The sequence below is a fragment of the Rhineura floridana genome, chromosome 11 (genome assembly GCF_030035675.1).
Source record: "Rhineura floridana isolate rRhiFlo1 chromosome 11, rRhiFlo1.hap2, whole genome shotgun sequence".
In the NCBI taxonomy this organism is placed as follows: Eukaryota; Metazoa; Chordata; class Lepidosauria; order Squamata; family Rhineuridae; genus Rhineura; species Rhineura floridana.
In genome coordinates, this window is record NC_084490.1 from 60,409,601 (window position 1) to 60,421,649 (window position 12,049).

Here is a 12,049-nt window from a genome sequence, read left to right on the forward strand (position 1 = left end):
GATACAGTTCTTTTTTTCTTAAAATTGTAAACCACATCATTATTTTAGTGTTCTGTCAGTGGCTGTGATTCAAAGAGCCATACTTCTGTGGCTGAATGGGGGCAGTTGTCAAATCTCTCTCTCACACACATGTATTGCATTTCTTTCCATCGCGTTGCATCCAGCTCTGGAAGGTCTCCCAAGCCATAGAAGTTGGATTGCATTGTTGGATGCAAAGGGTACAAGGGAAGGCAGTATATTCTGATTTTTGCTGCCATGTATGATTAACACAAATTATATAGTCTCTGCTGAATATCAAATTAAAGGAGTACAAAGAAACTTTCCTATTAAAACTGAGGATCTGACCAGGAAGGTCTTAATTTTGTGGATACTCATTAGACCATCAATTCTCAAAATTTACTGCACTTTCCCCTTCAAAGATAGAAGAAGACTAGCGAGGGTTAAGATGTCATGTTCTTTTTGTTAATCTCCCTACCTGTCCATCCATTCTAGTGGTGATTTAAGCTGGAGACTAAATCCTGTTGCAAACAACCTATCAAGAATGGTTGTGTCTTATTAGAAAGAGCCAAAACCCAGAGTTCTAGCATAAATGAATTCAACAGGTTCTCCACTGCATTTGGCACAGAAGGGGATACTCATCTTTTCTTACAGTACAGACTGAATCCAGCCATGGTTTGAATGACCAGTGGTCTCTTCTGTTGGCATAGTGTAGCTATTTGCTGTTAACCTGCTCTGGTTACTCTGGACAAGAGGCTACAGTAAGGACAGAAAATGGAGAAACCGATTGGTTCCCAATTGCAAAGGGTGTGAGACAGGTGTATTTTATCACCCTATTTGTTTAATCTATATGCAGAACATAATATGGAAAGAAGGATTGGACCAAGATAGAGGAGGTGTGAAAATTGGAGGGAGCAATATCAATAATTTAAGATATGCAGACGATACAATACTATTAGCAGAAACCAGTAATGATCTGAAACGAATGCTGATGAAAGTTAAATAAGAAAGCACAAAAGCAGGACTACAGCTGAACATCAAAAAGACTAAAGTAATGACAACAGAAGATTTATGTAACTTTAAAGTTGACAATGAGGACATTGAACTTGTCAAGAATTATCAATACCTCGGCACAGTCATTAACCCAAATGGAGACAATAGTCAAGAAATCAGAAGAAGGCTAGAACTGGGGAGGGCAGCTATGAGAGAACTAGAAAAGGTTCTCAAATGCAAAGATGAATCACTGAACACTAAAGTCAGGATCATTCAGACCACGGTATTTCCGATCTCTATGTATGGATGTGCAAGTTGGACAGTGAAAATAGCGGATAAGAGAAAAACTCATTTGAAATATGGTGTTGGAGGAGAGCTTTGCACATAACATGGATTGTGAGAAAGACAAGTAATTGGGTGTTAGAACAAATTAAACCAGAGCTATCACTAGAAGCTAAAATGATGAAACTGAGGTTATCATACTTTGGACACATCATGAGAAGACATGATTCACTAGAAAAGACCGTAATGCTGGGGAAAAACAGAAGGGAGCAGAAAAAGAGGAAGCCCAGACAAGAGATGGATTGATTTCCTAAAGGGAAGCCACAGACCTGAACTTACAAGATCTGAACAGGGTGGTTCATGACAGATGCTATTGGAGGTCACTGATTCACAGGATCACCGTAAGTCATAATCGACGTGAAGGCACATAACAACAACATTAACCTGCTGCAACCGTGCTTATATTTTGCAATGCAAGTTCAGCCAAAAATCAGTTTTATAACTAGGGTTCCCATGCTGGATGGTGAAAGACTTCAGTGACTACTACATTTTTGTGCGAAGACTTGCAGAGGGTGCAACAGGAAATGCAATTGTAGATTTCATGTTCATGTTTGCTATTCAGAGCTGCAGAAGGTAGATACTCTTTCACGTGTACTCTGGGGTCTTGAACTGTCTTTGTAAAAGTGGCTATTGAAACTGTATCCTCACCCAGGTCCACCTGAGATCTGTGCCTGCAGGTAAGCAGTTTCTTCAAAGGTCGCTGAAAGTCTTGATTGAGGAAAGCATAGAGCATGGAATTGATTGTAGAATTGCAATAACCTAGCCATGTGATGATCTTGAAGATGTCAACAACAATTTTGTTGGTGGAATTGGCATCTTTGGTGGCTAGCCATATATTGAAGACAAAATAGGGCAGCCAACACAATATGAAGACAGATATGAGGATGCTTATTGTGCAAGTGGCCCTGTTTTTCAGCTGCAGGTTGTTCTGGCGTTTACTGTGTGGGTGGTAATGAAGGTCAAGGGTCTGAGAAACAATGCAAGAGGTCTTGTGCCGCAATGCGCAATAGATGAAGTAGTACATGCTGAACATGACTGTGAAAGGTATGAAAAATACCAGTGCTGAAGCTATAATGGCAATGGTGACAAAGATGCATTCTTTGTTAGCGTCAAAATCTACACCAGGTATCTCATTCCAGCCTTTCATGACAGGTAAAAAGGAAATTGGGGAGGAATATACCCAGATATTGCAGGTAATTGTGATACACCTATGAATGAAAAGGAAAGAATGTTGGGACAACTTATTACACCCCACTTGCTATAACGTGAGTAGGTACTGAAGATGTGCCAATTCTTTTGATACACGCTGCAGATGAAAAATGGGATCAGGAGTGGGTGTTTAGGTCTACATATTTTTGAGTGAATGCTTTAGCTCCAGGACTGGTTAGATTCCTAAAAAGAAGTTGCTTTGTAATAACAACAACAACAACAATAATAACAATAATAATAATGCTTGGTATATGCAATTGCTTTAGAATATTCAAAGCTGTTCATGTTATCTCAGTGAAGTTGCTGTTATCATGGCCTTTATTATTGCCCAATATTGCAGATGGGAGACTGAGGCCTAGTAGCTTGTCAGAAGCCACTTACTGGTTTCTTGGCAGAAGAGAGATTTGAAGCACAGACTTGCTGAGTTGCAGCTCCCTTACTAGCTTTCGGATTCAATTTTTGGATTAAGATTTTGAAACTTTTTTTTTACTAATTCTGTAATTCGCAGACTCCCTTTCTCAATCACAGAACACGTTTAAGAGAGTATGCTGGTGGTGAAGGTGAAATATACCAATTCACCTTCAAATGTAAGAGTGCACATTATTATCCCAAAGCAATTTACAAATAGCATATAAACGTTACATATGTATTTTTTGTGACAGTTTGATTTTGAGACGGAAAGATATTAATGAAATGGCTCTTAGGTTTTTACTTCCTTCTGAGTTGCAAGAGACACAGTGACTTTTATACTGGTTAATTTTTAAAACCTGGAAAACAGGTTTCATAATGGAAGGTCTGTCGGTGTTCTGGAACAGGCTTCCACAGCTGTGCTCCAACAAGAGGGCAAAATATACTTGCCTTTGCCATGACATCCTCTTTGAATAATGATAGGGTGTTATGACAGAACAGTATTGGTCAAGGCTGATAAAACACAAGGTGACAATGGAGGCTGTGCAAAACATGACATCAAATGAGATCCAGACTGTGCAGAATTCTCTCCCAAACAGCCACATGCCTGTCACTGTGTAAACGCTACTGAAAGGAGAGACCGGAAGACGAAGTGTCTATAGCTAGGACTGCTTTGCTGTTTGTTCCCCAGCATTCAGATCCCATTTCATCCATAGCCATCCTATGTGGGGAGGTTACCGAACACAGGTACACGCATCAGGGCTTTCCAATGGCATTTTTGAGCCAGCATGTTCTCATGCCCTGTACATCATGTCTTACAATTACTTAAATGTTGAGTTTATATTTTTAAGACAATGGATTTCAAGCTGTTAGGGAACAACATTCCACGCTGACTTGTCTGCTAAGAAACTGCCTGCATACGATTTTGGGGCATGTTCTCTGGCACCCCGGGCCCTAGCCAGATTTATTAGTGCCCCACATAACCTGAGTGCATAGTAGAATATGCCTAACCCTTTCCTGAGGCTGTGCATTGGCAAAGTATATACAGCCGATTTCTTACCATGTATTATCTGCTTTTAGTGTCAATGGTGCATAGGTTGTATCTTTTCAGGGAGCAGCAATTAATGACAAGTTTAGGACAAAACCCAACCCCAGGAAACAGCTTATCTTTATCAGAGTTCTTACCTAAATGGCATCACCAAACAAGCCACAAGAAAATCTGCCATCGCTAAGGACATGATAAACATATAGGTCACGGTCTGGAGCCTCTTTTCCATCAACGGGCAGGTGAGCACGACTGTATTTCCCAGAAGAGTCACCACATCTATCAAAGTGAGAATCGGTCCAATTGCTACCTTCTGGAATCCAATTGTACCTTCTGTCTGATTTGTGCCTCCTTTTACCAAGGACAAGGTTGCTGAATATATTGGATAATAAAGATATATTTATATCCACTCTCATCTCTTCTTTTAAGGCTTAAAGCTGAGGAAACCAAGGACATTAAGCCAAGTCTGTGAAAAGGAAAAGAATGTTTTATTCTCTAACAGATGTGATTCACTTTACTAAGCAAATTAACCGTTATTAAGTTGTCTATTCATAGAAAGTATGTGCAGTGCTATCTGTTAATAGAAAATGTCTGCAATTCTGGAGATAGGATAAATGCTAAAATAATTTCTTTGGGAGTCATTCATAAGTTAAACATGTAAGAAAGCACTGAAAACGGCATGGCCAAAGAATATATGCTTAAAATTACAGCAATCTGTAGCTTTGTGTTGCACACCTTCTCACTGAGAGCCAGTTATGTCATCTGATGAGCAAGGAAATACTCATTTTTCCCATTTGTTATCAAGGTGGATGATACCTGCTTTTCTGCATCCACCTATGGCACAATGAATGCCCCACTTTGAGGACAAAATCTCCAGAACTGGGAGAGCAGCCAATATATTCACTAATTCAGTAAAAAATAACAACCAAAGATGCTACCACTGCCCCCCACCAAAAAAAAATATCAAAAAAGGCTACCCAAACTGGTGTTTCCTAGGTTGAGACATAAAAGGCAGTAGATTGGAAAGTTTTCCTGGCAATCCACAACCCCCTTCTCCCAACCCCATTGCTAGATGTGTTTGGAGTATATTGAAGAGTAACTGGCTTGATGGCATTCACACTAGCTTTTCTCTGGCATTTACTTTAGTTAGGAGTTTAGAAATGCAGCTGCCAGCCTTCACGTTGATTGAGTAGACCAGTCCAGAGACATTTTGACCATCTTCATATTCCAGAACTGGGGCAGGGGGAGTAACTCCCAAGATTTGAATGGGTGGGGGAAACGTGATTCTGTCTTGGGAATGAAATACCGCTGGCTGCGTGAGTGACAAAGAGCAATGCAAAAAATAACTACAAAACACCCTGGACCTTTGAGGATATATATATGTTTCTAAACTTTGTTTTTTGCTCTTTTCTGACTCATATTCTAGCCTTAGAAGTTGTATGTTTACAAGATCTGTGAAGTGTAGCATTTCTGACTTTAATAATATTTAGCTGACATGTCCAATATTTTTCAGTATTTGATTAAAAATGTACAGCTCTGCCCAGCTTATATTTTCAGTACACAATTCTACATATTATAGACATCTGTTTCTATATTGTACGGTATTCCTGTTATAAACTAGCTTCTTCCCCCTGTCATGTGTTTGTACAGTAGCAATCAGATGGAATTTGAAAGAAATGCTGGATTAAGTCAACAGTACACATCAAGATAAAATCAGCACTGAACAGGGAATGAAATGCAGTCACACAATGACAACAAAGGAAGCGAATGCAAGGGCACTCACCTTTCTTGTCCCTCTTCACCACTGGTATTTTTTTAAAAAAAATATTTCGGCACTAGGCTTGCCAAGGAATCCAGATTCTCCCTCAGTGGTGGTGACTATGCACCAACATCACCCCCTCTTCTCCTGCAACAGTTATAATCTGGTATTTCTCCCAGCCCTCATTTTAAAAGAAAAAGGGGGGGGGAGGAAATGCTTCATCTGCCTACACTTCCTATTCTGGCAGCAGCATCCCAGAGATCAAGGCTAGAGTAACTGGTAGGTATAAATACAGGCATCTTTTTAAGTGCCTCAGATCAGATCATCTCAAGAGGGGCTGCTTCCTTCAAAGGAACGATCCCTTGCCCAGAAAGTTTTCCTTGAATTCATTCTCTGTCTGAGTCTTGCTGTAAACCAGTGTACTGCTGAGCTGAAATGTGTCTGGCAAAAACTTGGGGGGAGGGATTGCGCAAACCTGTACCCCCCATTGCATCACCTTTTCTACCACTGTGGTGGTGTTTTGTCCTGGTGGAGGTAGTGGTGATCCTCCCAGGTGGTCCTGGAAGCTGGTGCCCATCATTTTTCTCCCCAGAAGGCCCTGGGGCAAGGCTAGAGAGCCTGTAAGGCAGGAGTCATCGACCCATCACCTGTGGCAACACAACCCTTTTCTGTGTTCACTCAAAAGTCCCATTGGTTTTCAGCACAATCCTAACCACATCTACTCAAAAGTCCTACTGAATTCAATGGGGTTACCTCCCAGGTATGTGGAATTAGCATTGCAGCTTTCCTTCCAGAAAAGCTTCATATTGGGAAGGTTATGAATATGACAAAGAAACTGCCCTCTTCCAGTAACACTTAAACTTTTTGACTCCTTAATTAGAAAAGTATAATGCTGCAGCATGTACACTTTTTAAAACTACTGTTCAGGAATTATTTGAAAGATAAATCGTATAATATGCCATTTTGCAAGTAATTAAAAAAAACCCTGCATGTACACTTTTATGCCTACCAAGATCCTGCTGTGATCTTCCATTGTAGTGCAATCCTATGAATGTTTACTCAGAAGCAAGTCCCAATCCTGTACAGAGAAAGTACTCTTTATGCTGCTGAAAGCTATATATTTACTGAATTCCTGATGTAAGACAAGCAGGAAAAGGACACTTGAATTTAGCTATTGCCTGGTGTCAACAAATCTTGTCAATCAGAACCCTGATGTCACTTATTGGCTAAAAACCTGAAAGGGCAGGGATTAGAGAAGCTGGTACTAACAGAAGTTGTGGGGGGAGGCATGGCTGACATTTTGGTTTATATCTTTTGAACCAGACCACTTAGAAACTTAATTTTTTTTTTAATGAAAGCTAAGAGTCTGGAGATTAAGGTGAGTGACCTGGAGACCTGGACAGGCCCCTCCAAAACCAGAATCTCCAGGTGAAAACTGGACACCTGGCAACCCTATCCCCATGTAAGAAAAAATGAAGCACATCTATTATTCTTCCTCATCCCAGGGCAAGAAGGAGATGCAGGGGAGAATTCTCTCACATGTAATGCATGCATGCAATATCTCTCACATGTGCCCCCAGCTTTGTACACACATGCATGGGTCCTTGCCGGGGGTAGCAGGACCCCCATCATCACACCTGTACCAGGCCCCATAAACTCTCTTGGTGGCTGTGCGAAGCTGACCATGGGAAGAGGTGTGTGCCAAAGGTACTCCTTGTCAAGAGCGCTATTTATCCTAGAGCCAGCCCTGCCTCCAAATTGGCCACTTGTGAATTTGTGGCTGAAACTGACTTTGAATCAGGGGCTTCTGGGCTCATAGTTTCTTCTCTTAATCTGCATTAGCTTCAGTTGCCTGTACGACAACGTCCTTGTCTCATTTAAAATACACACACGGCCTATGACTCAGCTGCCCGCTGTATGTCACTGCTGCATCATATCAAAGCAAGTGAGTGTGGAGGTGGCTTCTGGTTTCCAAGACACAGAAGAGCAGGTACCCTGATCCTGTGGCAACACAGTTCTTGCACAGTTGTAGCCTGTGACTTTCTTATAATCTGACTTGGGTCCAAACTACACAAGATATGGAAGATCTGAAACTGAAGCGCCCAACACCATCGTTTTGTTGTCCTAAAAGGCAGCCGGGTGTGTCTGTGTGTGGTTTTTGGATCAGGCTACCATGCTAGTATTTTGGGGGAGGAGGGGGAATTCAACCCAGCACCTCATGCTGATTCTTCAAAGCAAATCACAAATGTACACTTGGAGCTGCTATTAACGGCAGAGGGAAAACATTCTACAAGCACCTTATGTTTTTTCCTCTGCAGCTAGCACCTTTGAAATGCTAAGCTCTCTGTCTGGAAGCCCCCAGAATAACCCTGAAATTTAGAATGTCCTGTGTGATGCTCCTGCACTGATAAATAAATCCTCATGGTACAAACTAGCATTTTCTGTCTCACACATACAGACTGCAGATGATTCTTGGGCTCAAGAGCTTAGGTAACTGCCCCCAAATAATGTTACTTCTGTATCTCTTTCCAGTGTTTACCAACATATACCTAACCTGCAGGGACAGACATATCAGACAATTTAGGTTTCTCATAGTTTCTCATTTTGCCAGCCTTAAGTTCAGTTCCCCACATTGCAACCTCTGTCTGTGATTTATTTATTTATTTAAAAGGCCTCATGAGAATTCATCAGTGTTTTAGAGCAATTTTTTCCTACACATTTTTCTATGTAATTTTACCTGATGTACACATTTTTACAAACTAATTTGCCCTAATAGAATGCATTTTTGTGTGCTATTTTCACTAATATGCATTTTTATGCACACTTTACCCAGTTATAGGCATTTTCATATATATTACTTGGCTGGAGAACTGCATTGCAAAATTTGGAGAAGTGCACATTTTGAAGGATGGCTCTGTTTCAGTTCACGTATTGTTTCAGAAAGTGCAAATTAGGTAGGTTTGCCTTGAACTACAAACTTAATCAAATGTTTCCTCCATCCAGGGGTGTAGTAGTCCAGGGGCTCTTAGACCCCTTACCTTTTTGGGAGCAGGGTCCCAGCAGGGTCCCTATGTCTTGAGTGTCATATGAGCTGGTCAGCTTGCAAAAGGAGTATGTTAGCCACTGAGAAAAGTCTTCTAACGTGTTTCTTTGTCCTTTCCAGGAAACAATCAGTGAAAGGAGATGAGTCAGCCCCCGAGAATACTCTTTTCAGTAGCTTATTCTCTTCCTTTTCATGCTTATTGACTCCTAGGGACTTCTGTTGTTGTGGGAGAAAGCATTAAAAAAGATCTTGTTCTCAACCCAGCAGCAGAAAAAGGTGTGGCTGTATTTCTAAATTTGCCACTATGCTCCTGCCTCCATCCCTGCTAATCGGTCTGAGCCATTCACCAAGCTGTGTGCTATATTCCCTGCTTGTCCTTTCTGGCCATGGAAACAGAAATAGAAATGGACTGCCCAACTTATGACTGAAGCCCTATTCATGCATTATTCACATGTAGAGAATGAGAGCAAAATGAGGCTTCACTTTTAGCCTTGTCCTTTATGCTGCATCTTTTTCTTTCAGTAATCATAATAAATAATAATAAATTTAATTTTTGTGTCGCCTATCTGGCCGAAACCACTCTAGGCGACGTACAACATTAAATTCAACAATACATAATAATACAATACATAATAAAATACAGTGCAGTCAACAATAACCATTTTAAAAAGCAGCAGTACAGGGCCATCAATAGACAATTTTAAAACAATATAAAGAAATTAGCCCACCCCGGGGACCCCAAAGGCCTGTCCAAAGAGCCATGTTTTTAAGGCTTGGCGAAATGTATCTAGGGAAGGGGCATGGCGAAGATCGAACGGGAGGGAGTTCCAGAGAGTGGGGGCCGCCACTGAGAATGCCCTCTCTGTAGTCCCCACCAATCTAGCTGTTTTCGTTGGTGGGACGGAGAGAAGGCCCTGTGTGGCAGATCTGGTCGGGCGGCTTAGTTGGTGGTACTGGAGGTGCTCCTTCAGGTAAACTGGGCTGAGACCGTATAGGGATTTAAAGGTTAAGACCAACACCTTGAATTGGGCCCGGAAAACAACTGGAAGCCAATGTAGATGAAATAACACCGGCGTGATGTGATCACGGCGGCGGCTGTTTGTAAGCAGGCGTGCCGCCGCATTCTGCACCAGTTGTAGTTTCCGGACCGTTTTCAAGGGTAACCCCACGTAGAGCGCATTGCAGTAGTCTAATCGAGAGGTGACCAGGGCATGTACCACCAGTGGGAGCTGATGAATAGGGAGGTAGGGTTGCAACCTCCGTATGAGGTGTAGTTGATACCAAGCTGCCCGGCTCACTGCCGAAATCTGAGCCTCCATGGACAGCTTGGAATCAAGAACAACCCCGAGTCTGAGGACCTGATCCTTCAGGGGCAATTTTACCCCATTAAGATTCAGGTCAGCAACACCCAACCTTCCCCTGTCACCCACAAGTAGCACCTCGGTCTTATCAGGATTGAGCTTCACGTGGTTCTCTGACATGAGAGCCCAATGTGTGAGCTCCTGCTCACAGTCAGCTGATGAAACCAACCAGCTTCATAACACATAGTTTTGTTAGGGCTTAATCTAGCTCATTCAGTTAATGCTAAACCAAAAGAAGAAGAAAGAATTGAAACCAATGTTGCACTGCAAATTGTGGACACATCCCCCCCGCCACCCATATTAATCATGACTGCAGTATGGTCAAAGAGCTAAAGCCCCCTAATCTCCATACTAGGGTTCCAATCTGGTCATGCATAGCATTAAAAAAAGGGAAGATGCTTATTTTTGCTTTGGAAGTTATTGACATAAGCTAATGAGGAATTAGTTATGTGCATCTTTGATCCTAAGAAAAGCACCTCAAAGGCAAAGGACCAAAGTTGGAGAGATGTCAGAAATCCATGGCTGGATTCACCTTCTGCAAGGGAAGGCTCTGTTTGGAGTGGAACAACAACAAACAGGGAGGGCAGTTTAACCCCTATGCCATTTTTCTAATGAAAATTGCTACCAACCCAACAACTGCTATTTGCCTTGTTAAGGAAAACCTGTGTGTTCATGATGGTACGCCAACATAAAGGGCTAAATAGTAGGAGAGAGAAAATGGTGTGACGACAAAAGGTTAAGCTATTTTCCCCAATGTCTTGTTCCTGATCCAGGTAACTTGCCCTCTGCAGGTGCTGTTTCCCAAAAGAGACAGGAGTGACAATCAGTGCCCACTGCTATACCAGGAATGCTATAGTTGCTTTCTTACCATCACTTGCATAAGCGGCTGCTTATTGCAAAGAAAATGCATTAATACTGTTGGAAAAGCAATTTTGTAATGAATTTAAATGAGGTCTCTGCCTTTTCTCTGTTTCCCCAAATTAAGATCACTTAAGAGCACACAGATATTTGGGACGCACCCAAGGCTTACACAGTGCGGATTAATTATTATGAAAGCCTCCGTTCTTAAATATTTTAATATTATCTATAAGATCAGCATGGAAACAGTACCACTTGCAGGAAGAAAGCAGCATGTAGATTTCTAGAAATCTTACCAGCAAATGTTTAGGCCATAATGTTTTGTTATCCGCCTCTCTCCTGGGATGCAGGACCGAGGCCAATTACACAGATTTAAAAATACAAAGCAAAGAGCACTAATAACTCATTGTGAACAAACTTTATAATATCGCTGAACAGAGTGGATCTAGACTTCAGTAGGCTTCAAGGAGGCCCACTGAAATCAATGGGGTTTAGGTCTGAATTCAACCCATAGTAAGCAACGCTGATCAACAACAAACCTTTCTGGAGGGCCACTTTCTAGAGGAAGAGAGGAATGGATAGAGAAGCACCTTCTTGGCAAGCCCTGTGGCTATGAACACCACTTTGCTCTACTTCTACATTGACAACTGGGGTGGGGCTGATGGCACCTGTCAGTGGACCAGATTTGATTTGACCCAACCCCCCAATTGCTGACTCCTAGTATATCCCCAGTAAATCAAGTGCTATTAATGCCAATCAGCAGCAAGGGCTTTACTCTAAAATCCCAGGGTGGGGCCGGGAGCCAAAATCATTTTCTCTCGGGCTTGAGAGCTTCTGCTATTTATTTTGTACCCATATGTGTACCCATTACAGACTGCCAGGTTCTGTCCTCTAATCCAGTAGGTGCCATCCTTCCCAACTCATTTGACCTCACCCCATCTCATCAGTTTCCTTCCCCTCATCTATGATGAGGCACCACTCCTACTGACTCTGCTAGCAGCCCCTCTTGTCATTTCTGGCAGTAATGTTTTTGA

The 12,049-nt window shown here is 41.9% G+C and overlaps 1 pseudogene; it reads right to left on the bottom strand.

Annotated features, from left to right (window-relative positions):
• Nucleotides 1-1,886: 1,886 nt before the first annotated feature.
• LOC133368049 (5-hydroxytryptamine receptor 4-like) lies at nt 1,887-4,226 on the bottom strand (annotated as a pseudogene).
• Between the last annotated feature and the right edge of the window lie 7,823 nt (nt 4,227-12,049).